Source organism: Mus caroli, chromosome 1 (genome assembly GCF_900094665.2).
Source record: "Mus caroli chromosome 1, CAROLI_EIJ_v1.1, whole genome shotgun sequence".
NCBI lineage: Eukaryota > Metazoa > Chordata > Mammalia > Rodentia > Muridae > Mus > Mus caroli.
Genome location: NC_034570.1, coordinates 30,498,661 through 30,510,957, shown reverse-complemented (window position 1 = coordinate 30,510,957; position 12,297 = coordinate 30,498,661). Strand labels below are relative to the sequence as shown.

The following is a 12,297-nucleotide window of genomic DNA, read 5'->3' as shown; positions in this document are numbered from 1 at the left end:
TTTCTTTCTTTCTTTCTTTCTTTCTTTCTTTCTTTCTTTCTTTCTTTCTTTCTTTCTTTCTTTCTTTCTTTCTTTCTCTGGGATGTCAGGACCTTTCAGAACACAGCTATTTCATCACTGTTTCCTAGGTCCTAGTGGTATTGCAGGTGACTGTTTCCAGAACTAATGAAATGGTCTCATTTCTTGGTACACAACAGACCCTGGAAATCCCCAAGTTCACCAAGGTCAGATTTTTGTTTTGCTTCCTTTCGTTTTTAGTGTTCTTTCTTGGTGGTGGTGGGGGGTGTGTCCCTGAAACTCTCATCATTTGCATATCCACACTTCTTAGGTCAGGGTCCAAGAACAGACCCAGAGAGGTAGGTCTGAGGGTGCTGATTGCAGGAGAAGTGAATCAGGATTGTGTGGACAGGGTTCAGGCAGAGACTGTGGAGGGGCCTCAGCTGGTCCAGTCAAGAATTCAACACATAGCTTCAGAGTTTCCCAACTAATGCCTTGCAAGCTTTTCATATTCCTGTAGTCCATGTTCAACCACAAGCACCACGGAGGAGGTCTGGAACCCCACTATATCTGGCCCCTGTATAGATAAATACAATGAAGCTGGGCATGATGGAATGTGATTGTAGTTCCAGTGCTGGGTAGGCGGAGACAGGTGGATCCCTGAGGTTAGCTGGCAGCTAGTCTAGCATGCCAGGTAAGTTCTAGTGCAGTAAGAGATTCTGTCTTCAAAATCAAGGTGGATAGTGGAGGGAGGATAGCCAGGGTTGTACTGTGACCACCACATATATGTGTACACATTTGTGTGATCTGCACATATACAGAAGGAAGGAAGGAAAGAAGAAGGAGGGAGAGAGATGGTAAAGTACTAGGATTAATATGCTACTGGGCTGGGGAAGGGAGGAAAGGAGCCTGAGGCCAGGGCACTTAGGGAGGACATCCTTAATTCCAGCAAACGAGAGTAAAGACCATTACCCAAATTCTTTTAGTTGAATTAAGCAAGCTTTATTTTCTTTTAGACAGAGCTGTCTCCCTAAAAGCAGGGATTTGAGGAAATAGCAGTGAACATAGAGACCGCGGGGTTTATATAACCCCCAAACTACCAGGGCTTTTCAAGGGTTGGGGGGAGGGGGTTCCAGAGGAATTTTGGTTATGTAGGAACTTGGCTGAACGCTTCAAAATACTTGGCAGAACATATTATCTTATTGGGGTGGAGGTCAGGGTATAGGGTGTGGAACGTGTCAAATTCCAGAAAATAGGTCAACCTCAAATTTTATGAAAACAGGAATGACCTTACTTTGACCCTCTAGTTTTAAGATGGAGTCAGGCTGGTCCATAAATGGGCAGGGCCACTAAGTGCACAGATAGGACCCCAGTTTAAACGGTTTTCTGTACCCAGACTTGTTAACTCTTCTTTTACCCTGTTCCTTTCTTTGGGGTGTCTAGAAGTGTTAGGTCACGATTTCTATTGTTTTACAACCTTAGATCCGGGGACTGTGAGTGAGTAGGTGGGTGTGTTGCCATCTCACCATCACTGTGACAAAGAAAAGCGTCAGTTTCCCTCTGAATTTTGCAGGCTCTACTCTCTAATCATTGAGTCAGCACAGCACAGTGGAGAATGTGGAGCCGAACAAAGCTGCTCTCCTTGTGACTAGCATTCAAAAGAGACAGGAAGGGCAGGGGAGGTGGCTCAATGGGGAAAGTGCTTGCCTTGCAAGCGTGACTGATCTGTGCTTTGAGTTCAATTCCCAGGACCCTCTTAAAAAACAAGCAAACAAACATCAGGCACCGTGGGACACATCTGTAATCCCTGTGCTGGGGAAAAGACGACAGGCGAATCCCTGGGGTTCACTGGCCAGCTGACCCAGATGAACGGGCAAGCTCCAGGTCTCAGTAAGACATCCCCAGAACTAAGGCGGCGGTTCAGGGGAATGAGGCTTAAGGTTGCTCTCTGTTTTCCACAGCACCCCTAAAAAAAAAAGACACAGAAAGGGGGAGGGCTAGAATTCCACAGGAAGAGGAAGGGCTAGGGTATCACAGGAAGAGGAGGAGCTAGCCTTTAAAGGACATATAGTGACCGACCATGGATGAGGGGGCTCAGAATGAGTTAAAATCTCTGCTGCGCTTGCAGCAACGTCACACGTGTGGCACTTTGCTTCTGTAAACTTGCTTACTTCCTGTATCAGCTAGCAGTCCCCTCACCCCGACCCTGCGCGCCCTTAAACGAACAGTTGCAAAATAATTGTTCCAGCCATGTCAGTTTTCCTTCAGTAAATATGCTCAATCGTGATCCTTAATCACATACGCTAAGCCCACCAATGACAGAAAAAGGAGAAAAAAAAGTGATGCCGTACAGTCTATAAATATTGTGAAAAACTGTTGGATCAGGGCCCAACTCCTCAGAGCTTTAGCTCAGATGGTCTGCCAGCTGAACCTGCTGGCATAATTTAAAAATGAGCTCTCCAGCTCTCTGGGTTCGATTTGTTTTCCTGAAGGTCTGATTTCTGCAATACACAACACACACAACTCCCCCTTTTGCTTTCACTTTTAAAATCCCCACTAGTGCCATTGTGGTGACCAAGCCAAGATCAAGCCTTTAGGGGATAGTTAAGATCCAAACTCTAGTACGGTGCACAGTTAGTCAAGAGGGTAGTTTTAAAAATAGCTCAGGGCTTCACTGTGCCACGTCTGGTCTCAGACTCTCAGATTCAATATCCCGAGACAGCTTGGCTTCTTCTAGAATGGAATAATAAGCACATCCCCCTTCAAGATGCAGAATGGAAGGGGAACCTTGACCTTTTGGTCCAGACATCTCCAGTGTATGATGGTTTGACTGTATGGCAGATCACAAGTGATACGTGGTCAGAAGAAAATGTTATTTGAATGCTGACTTTTGTGATGTTTTCCCAGCTACAGTAGGGATATAGTCCACTTTTGTGATGCTCCATAGTGGCTATTCTGCTAGGAGAAGGTAACAGAGGTATACTAGAACCTGTTTCTGCCTAGATGTTTAGCTTGCTGTGGACTTGGGAGACATCATCCATGCTACTTAAAGAACACCTGAAGGAGGCATGCACCTTGTGATACTCAGTCTTGATTGCCAACTTGGTGGTATTTAGGATCACCATGGAAACAGACCTCTGGGCACATCTATAAGGGACCCTGTAAATTGGGTTGAGTTGGGAAGACTCGCCTTCAAGGTGAGTGGTGCCATGCCATAAGCTAGAGTCCCGGACTGAATAAAAAATAGGAAGTGAGCGACACATCAGCATCCTTCTGCTTGCCTGCTGGCTCTGTGTCCAGTGTGACCGGTTGCCTCTAGCCCTGCTACCATGCTCTCCCAGGCACGCTGCACTGTGCGTTTAAACCGTGACCAGATGAACTTGTCCTTTCTTAAATCTTTTCATTTTTTGTCAAGGATTTTGAAATAGCAATTTGAAAAGCGACCAATACGTGCATGCATGAATGACATTTCCTGGTTCCCACCACACTCTGGCCTTGTTACTGCTGCCCTGCTTACAGTGAAGGACCTCAGATATAAGTAGAGTAGTAACCACTTTTGCCTTTGTAGAGTCAGAAACTGGGAAAATAGGGTTTCACTTGACACCTGAAGTGCTGACTCATCTCGGGGCTTTGGGTTTAAATATGGGTGTTTTGGGTTAGGTTTTAGTAAATTTTTAAGCCTGTATATGATCTTAAACACTTCACTCAGTTATTCTATGTATATCCTAGAGTTGATTATCTATTATCAGGCAACAAAGTACCAAGGAAAAGAAATTTTTAGAAAGATTATGGTGGTTGCTGGAGCCTGCACAGTTTATTAAGAGAAGACATGCCTCAATGATGGTTTTACTGTGCTGATATCAGGATGTAAGATTGGGATACTCTTAAATCAAATGCACTGTGAGCACTGTAAAATATTTGACATTTCTAATTATGCTGTTATGAGCAGAATGACGATGTGGGGCGACCTAGGGTGATTGCAGCGAGATAGGCACAGAGTGAGATTTTGTGGCCCAGCTTGAAGGAGGAACCTCATTAGATTCAGGCACATTTGGTGTTTAACACCATGGCTGCAGGGCTCTGTGGTTGAGACAGTGTACGTTACCCAAAAGCAAAGTCATGGCAGCTACAGGAGGACAGGGCAAAGGCAATTGGGGCTCCAAGAGGGAGATCCTCTCATCCCACAGAACGAGAGCCTAGAATGGTGGCAGAGCCAGGCCCTGGGCCCTGAAAACACAGCTGCGGGCTGATGTGGAAGGTGACCATGGTTTGTCATGGAGTTAGACACAGCAGGGTGATGTGACCTATGAGCTTCCCCAGAGGTTCATGGTATAGTTTTATAAAATGTGTGTGTGTGTGTGCACATGTGTGTGCATGTACATGTGTTTATACATGTGTGCACATTTGTGTACATGTGTGCATGTGTATGTGTATCTGTGTGTGCATGCATGTCCATGTACACATATGTGCACATATGTGTATACGTGTGTGTGTGTGTGCGAGTATGTGTGTACTGGTGTGGTTCCTCAGGTATCATCTACCTTGTTTTTTTCTTAAGGCAGGGTCAGTCACCTTTTACTTGGATCTGGTTGATTCAGCTTGGCTGGCCAGTCAGTGAGTCTCAGGGAGCTACCCTCCTTCTCTACCTCTCCAGTGCTGGGGTTACAAATACACACTGCCATGCCTGCCTTTAATGGTGATTCTAGTGGGTTCACTCAAGTCCTCATGCTTGCAAGGGAAGCACTTTGCGGAATGACACATCTCAGCACTAGTGACATATTTAAATCTGTTCTGCTGCTTAGAATGCAGACAGACTTCTTAGGGTCCCCAGGGAATTCAAGGCAGGAAGCACAAGTTGGATCTCTGTTCCTTCATGCTGGTCCTCACTCTATTCTCCTTCCAAGCAGCTGTGTTCCTGATGCTTGCCCACCACCTAACTCACCCGCTCATCTAACTGCATCCATTCTTTTATGCATCCATCTCTTGATACACTCAACTATTCATTCATACACTTATCAATTTACCATTCATTTGTTTGCTTGACTGTCGACCCACCTAGTTTCAGCCATCTTTGTATCTGTGCATTCATACATCATGTATCCATCCATTGATCCGTGTACTCACCATATACAGATGCATGCATCCATCCCATGCATCTATCCATTTACTTATCCATCCATTACACATCCACCCACTTTCCACCTGTATATCCAACCATCCCCCAGCACCCAGCATCCCAGGTACTATATATAATTGGTGCTGAGAAACAAATAGGTGATTCAGACAAAGCTCCTGCTTTCAAAGAGCTTACAACCTATTTTCAGGTGCCTAAGGCAAGAGAGTTCCAGAGGGATTCACAAGATGAAGAAGTTTCTGCTGTCCTAGGAAGGGTAGAAAAAGGAAGCCACTGGGGATTTCAGCATGAAACTCCATGGTAAGCACTTCTGAGCAGGCTAGATTAGTGGAAGGTGAGGAGAGGCTGACTTCTTGGTTGGCTGCTCCAACAGAACCCTTGGGGACATGTAGCCTTGGGGCTGGAAAGGGAGAGATGAAGTGGTCAAGATGCTTGGCTGGGGTAGGTGCAGGCTAGGGTCTGTAGAGGGCGCTAGAGGGGAAGATCAAAGATTAGTTTGCAACTAGGTCAGGTTCAGGGACACAGAGCCCGAGGCATCATTATTGCCTGGCTGTCCTGAGACCTTCTCTGCCTCCTCTCTTGCAGTCCTAACTTCTCCTTCCCCTTCCTCCCAATTCTGGAATTCTGTAAGCTGGCAATAACCAGGGGTCAAGAGAAAAGTGAATTTCCTATTCTGTTTGCAGATCAACAGTGGCACACAACCCATTCCTCTCGGTTCACTCTGATGGGCAACCATTTATCTAGATAATGCGTTTATTATCACAGTTCCACTGTTTCCTGTTGAGATAGATGCGCAAAAACCGAAGCGCCGATGACTTGCTTGCACACATTAACTGTAGGGAAGGAATACAAAATTGGACATATTAGATTATTTTGGCGTTAAATTCAATGTTTGCAGCCTCCCGTTGTTCTCCATCACCCCCTCTCCTACAAATCAATTTACAAGAGTTTCGTTGGAAATAATACTTAGTAGCAAGAGCTGTGGGCGAACCCAGCTGCAGTGAATACTTTGTTACTAGAAGACAGGGAGGCTGAGGGGACGAATCTCCCTGGCTCCTGACAGAGCAGCTGTGCCGAATGGGTCTCCTACCTCCTACTCTTAGAATTTGGTGGCCTAGGGCAAGAACACAGATAATGTATACACATGAGCAACACTCTAGTATTGATTTACATACAAGCATGTGTATATGTTCATGTATATGCAGGTACACATGTGTGTTCCATGTCTGTGAGGACCAACGGCCAACCTCAGGTGCTCTGTAGGAGTTATGCATCTTGGTCTTTGAGACTGGTCCTCTCAAGAGGACCTGAGGCTTGGCATTTATTTAAGCTGGGCTGGCAGGCCAGTGAGCTCCAAGAATCCACTTGTCTCTGCCCCCCTTCTCAGTAGGAGAGTTACCAAGCAGACATTATTATTATGTCCAGTTTTGGGGCGTGAATTAGCATGTGGAGTTTTCAAGTTCTTTGTGGGCCGCCGAGTTTCAGTTTCCACATCTGTACAATGGGATGACTGTTGCTCTGCTCACTTAACATGGAGTTAATTTCCCACACGTCTTTGTTAGATGTGGGGCTTGTGGTATCCGGGCCTTGTCCCAGTTTGCTAGCTTGGTGACTTGGAGAAAGCTGCTCAGCCTCTGTGAACTTGGCATTTCTCATCTATAACACTTCCTTTAGAGGAATCCTCTTGTAGACTCTGTGTATGTGTGTGTGTGTGTGTGTGTGTGTGTGTGTGTGTGCATGATTGTGCATATGAGTGTGTGTACAAGTCGTTAACTGTGACCCTATACCTTCATAGTTTGATCATAGCCTGCAGTACATAGGGGTGACTGCGACTCAGTTAAAAGAAGACATTTAAACAGGTGGATGTTGGAGGGTCAAGAAAATATGATAATTTTATGGAGCAGGAAGAAGCTTTCTTTCCATGGCTTTCCCCACCATGCTTTTTGAAAGGGCTAAAATGGGCAAATGAGTTGCTCAAATGTGCTGGAGAGTCCCAGCACCAGCCCTGCTCAGGTGGCCCCATTTCTCTTCACTCTTTGTGGCCCCCCACAGATGACCACTCTGGGTTGGCCAGGCCTTGCTCAGTGCTGCAGGCACAGTGTGCAGTTAGCACGCAGTGTGCCATGTCTCTCTCTGCCACCCCTTCTGCTGGCTGATGGTGGTCTGGGCTTTGTGAGCGGCCCCTTGCTGCTCCTGTAGCCCTCCTTGTTGCCTGTGGCCTTCTAATGAGAGCTGTGGGTTGCTAGGACACCCAAGACTGCAGAGGCAGCATCTCTTCAGCTCCTAACAAATTCTTCAAAACTTCTTTTGTAGACAACAAGCTCAGCATGGAGGTTCGCTGATGGCTACCATTTGGAGGGGAGGAGGGGGGGAGGAGGAAGAGGAGGGAAAGGAGGAGGAAGATGAAGAGGAGAAGGGGTGGAGGAAGGAAGAGGCCAAGAGATGCTGTGTAGATACCTTCTTCCATCCTTCTTCCTCTATTGGGATCCTGGGGTCTACATTGCTGTGGTACCTGAACTCCATCTTCCTCTCTGAGTTGTGAAGTATCCCTATCCCCATGCCCAGTGTTTTCATCTTCTCTGTATATCCATCTTTTTCTCTAGCTGTTGCCTGTTAGGTTGTGGAGTCACATGGACATAGCTGGTATTCCCAGAGCCTCCTCTTTGCCGATGGGACATTTATACATCCACAAAAAAAATGTATTTAATGTTAACAGGGTCCTTCTTGTTGGAGAGGTTTGCCCTTTCCTTTGTGGCCCTGTCCACACACATACACACACACACACACACACACACACACATACACACACATATACACACACATACACACACATACATACACACACACACACACACACACACACACACACACACACGTGTGCACATGGAAGCTAGAAGCCAACCTTGGATTCCACTTTCAGGAGCCACATACCCTGTCTTGATTTTCCTCTTTGTATTGAGACAGGCTCCCTAGCTGGAGCTTGAGGCCCATGGATTCAGCTAGGCTGTCTGGCCACGGAGCCCCAGGGATCTTTTTGTCCCTGCTCTGGGATTTCTAGCTTGAACTACCATAACTAGATTTGTCTGCGTAGGTCCTGGTGACTGAACTGAGGTGCTCGTGCTTGCATGGTCAGCACGGCTAAGGAGAAATGGAACTCTTTCCCTAGCTCTTCTGTCTCAGGGACTTTGAGTGCTGCCTAGAGGCCACATTCTGGTTCTGTGGGTACAGAGGTAGAGGGGGTGGGAGGTGGTGTGGCATCACCTGGCTTGACTCAGTAGCTCCTGCAGATTTTTAAAAGCATGGCCCCTTCTTATTTTAATGAGGGCAGGCAACATTTATAATCCCTAGTACCTAGGAAAATTGTTTTTCAGGTTAAAAGGAGGAAGAACCCAGGTATGAGATACTTGTGAGTCATTCAGTTGCTGGGATACCATACAGGCCAGACTGTCTCCTTGGGCTCCCACTGAACAGTAGGCATGCACTTCCCACCAGCCATAGAGTTGCACTAATGAGCCAAGTCTGTGCTGTCTCCAAGCTGGCTCGATGCAGATGTGAATTTCAGGGTGAGTTCTCTGAAGACACCCACACAGGAATATCTGTCCCCTGAGGCAATAAGAAAGAAGCCTCCCAGACTCATCCAAGCCCACTGAATGTGTGTGAGCCCAAGGATAGCACATAAGCAAGTGAGCCTCAGGCTTGGGCACTCGGTATGGTTGGTAACTTATTCCTTCCAGAACTCTTTGTGGGTGAACTATTGTGAACACCATGTTCCCTGGCCCTGGAAACATAGACCCTTGGACTTGGCCTAGTGTGGATACAGAACCCCGTTCTCAGATTCTGGGGTATGCATTGAGTTTGAGAGTGGGTATCTTGCCTGAGATGTTCCTCCATCAGAGTGTTGGCTGTTCCTGTAGGCCTTCTGTCAGGGCAGACATTACATAAAGCAACCTAATGCTCTCTGTGTCTCTGTGTGTGCTTGTGTGTGCATGTGTTTCTGTGTGTGTGTGCACATGTAGGTGTGTGCTTGTGTGTGTGCACACATGTGTGTGTGTGTGTGTGCATGTGTTGGGGACTGATGCTGGGTGTCTTCTTTGATCTCTATCCACTTTTTTGAGTCAGGGTCTCTCTTTAAACCTGGAGCTCATCAGTTTGAGGGTGGCTGGCTCCGTAGCTCTAGGCTTCCACCTGTCTTGGCCGTCTGGCTTCCCTGCAATACTGCCGGCCTCATTTGTTTTTTTACATAGAAGCTGACTGTCCTAACTTGGGTCCTTATGCTTACACAGCGGTAAGCCATTTCGAGTGAGCCATCTCACAGCCCTTCACCATCTCTTGTGGCTGTGCACGTGTGATGGCTAATCTCGTTGTCAACCTGACCACATCTGGAATAGCTAATCTTGGTTGTCAACTTGACCACATCTGGAATCAACTAAAACCCAAGCAGCTGGGCATGCCCACGAGGAATTTTCTTGATTGGATAATTTGATATGGGAAGGCCCACCCTAAACCTGGGCTACACTTTCTGGTCCACATGAAAGCACACAAAAGCAAGAAGAGTTTGCTCTTAGCCTTCATGGGCAAGGTCTATCCTGTTGCTGGGATATTCTTTCCTGGTGTTAGAACCTGCTTCTTAGGGGTTCCAGTGTAGACTGAAGACTGGCAGTCATCTCGGAATCTTCCAGGACTCCAGCATCAGCTTGCGACTGCTGAGACACTCAGGCTCATGGACCAAACAACTACCAGATGTTTGGTCCCTTTCATCTGGAGACAGCCGCTGTTGGGATACTTCATCCATAGCCTGTAAGCCACCTTAATAAATCCCCCTTTAATATGTAGGTACAAATGTATGAATGTTTGTATGCATTCTATCATCTCTGTCCCTTTAGAGAACCTTAGCACAGTCTATATGGAGACCCGAGCAATCTTATGTGTCACTCCTCAGGAGATGTACAACCTTGCGTTTTGAGACAGGTTCTCTGCTTGGCCTGGCACTCACTGACTGGGCTAGGCTAGGTGGCCAGTGAGTTCTAGGGATCTGCCTGTCTCTCCCCCCAACCCCCCCAACCCCCCCAACCCCACATCACTGACATCACTTGTATGTGTACAGACACAGCGCCAGACTCTTCTTTTTTCTTTTAATGTGGGCCCTGGGGACTGAAGTCAGATTCATAGCCATGTACAGGATATACTTCATCTGCTGAAATCCTTCTCTATGTTTCTATGTCTCTTAAGCACGCCATTCCCTTTCAAAGGAAGCTGCTAGCCCTTAGTCTCTGATCACTATGACTAATGACATTGCCTTAAGAAGAAACTTCTCTTCCACTTTCTTTTTTTCTTTTTTTTTTTTTTTTTTGACACGGGGGAGGCTGTTTAATAGGCTCAAGGCAGGACAAATAGAAAACCTTCCAAGGACTGGCCATGGGAAAAGACCACAAAGACAACAGAGACTGCTCAGTTGCCTGGGGGAGGGGGAGGCATATTCCCAGGGCCATCTGAGGGGAGTGGGGGCCTCAGCATAGGGGCATAGGAGCAGGGTGCACCCCAGGATTTGAGGGATGAACCCCTGGAGGCTGAGGGTGGACCCCCGGGGCAGCAGGGTGGACTCCAGGAGGCGGCTGAGGGTGAACCCCTGGTGCCTGAGGGTGGATCCCAGGGGCTGGAGGGTGTACCCCAGGGGCTTGAGGGTGAACTGCAGGTGCAGGTGGGTGTACCCCTGGAGCCTGAGGATGAACTCCAGCTGATGGAGGAGGGTGTACCCCTGGAGCTGGTGGGTGTACTCCTGGAGCTGGTGGGTGGACCCCTGGAGTTGGGGGGTGGACACCTGGAGCTGGTGGGTGGACACCTGGAGCTGGTGGGTGCACTCCTGGGGCTGGTGGGTGCACTCCAGGGGTGGGTGGGTGCACTCCAGGGGCTGGGGGATGGACCCCAGATGTTGGTGGGTGGACCACTGGTGCTGGGGGGTGTACCCCAGGAGCTGGGGAATGGACTCCAGATGTTGGTGGGTGTACTACTGGGGCTGGGGGGTGCACCCCAGGAGCTGGTGGGGGCATCTGGGGAGGTCCAGGGGGCCCAGAGGGAGCAGGCCCAGTGGGGGGCATAGGAGGGAGAGGCAGGCCACCAGGTGGAGGTGGGGGCAAGGCATCAGGGAGTGGTGGGTGAGGAGGCAGTCCATTCATGAGTGGGGGCGGTGGCCGCTTGACACCTGGGGGTCCTGCTGGGAGGCTGGGAGGTGCTGGGGGCTTCTCCATCTTAAAGTGGAACTGAAGAAAAAACTGCTTGGTTTCTCTGTTCCAGTGGGTCCAAAACTTGCCCTCAGCCTTGTCAATCTCCCGGCTTGGCACCTTGAAAGCAATGGTCTCATAGGGCTCAGCAGCCATGAGCAGGTACTGCCAGTGGCGGTCTGGGGGCTCGATCCTCTGCTCATAGGCAGACATGAAGCGGTGGCGTGGCATGATGCCCTCTGCGATCTCAGGGTAGTCAATCTAGAAAAGCAGGCTCTGCTGGCCCATCTCTGTGTCCCTCTGCTTGGTCACTTTGTACCCAGGGCGGCCAATCTTAACAAACTTCTTCACCTCCACCTTGAGCTTCTCTGGTGCAGGCTGGGCGGGGGCTTCTTTGGCCTCCTTGGCAGCTCGCAGGGTCAAGTTAGTCTGATGTTTCTTCCCTTGGGTATAGGCCAGGTAGCTCCCCTCATTGTTATGCAGAGTCAGGCAGAGTTTGCACTCATAGGATCCCAGGTGGTTCTTCATAAAATACGGGTCCTTGTTGATGTCGATGGTTTCCAGCGCCAGTTGGTGCAGGCGCTCTCTCCGGTCCCAGTTGATCTCAGAGGAGGAGGCTACGCCACCACTCCTGGTCTTGCCTCCAGGTCTGTGCTGAAAGTCCATGATGCAGGCCTGGGTGCTTTAGGGGACAGGAAGAAACCAACGCCAAGGCCTCGCTACCCGGGTTTAATCTCCGCCAAGGCCGCCTCTCTTCCACTTTCTTAAATTTCAAGCAGTGTCCTCGTCTGGACAGGCCAGAAGTCCAACGCATGCCCATAGCTCACCAGGAGGACCAACCCTGGCCCACAGAGATGATCTTTGCATCCCTGACCCACCAAAGATGATCCCTTGTGGCTGTCTCTCCAGCATCTTGCTTTTCTTTTTGTTTCTAGGGTCAAGGGCACA

General features: G+C 48.6%; 1 pseudogene; it reads right to left on the bottom strand.

The window, feature by feature from the left end:
• Window positions 1–10,483: 10,483 nt before the first annotated feature.
• Window positions 10,484–12,057, bottom strand: LOC110301690 (annotated as a pseudogene).
• Between the last annotated feature and the right edge of the window lie 240 nt (window positions 12,058–12,297).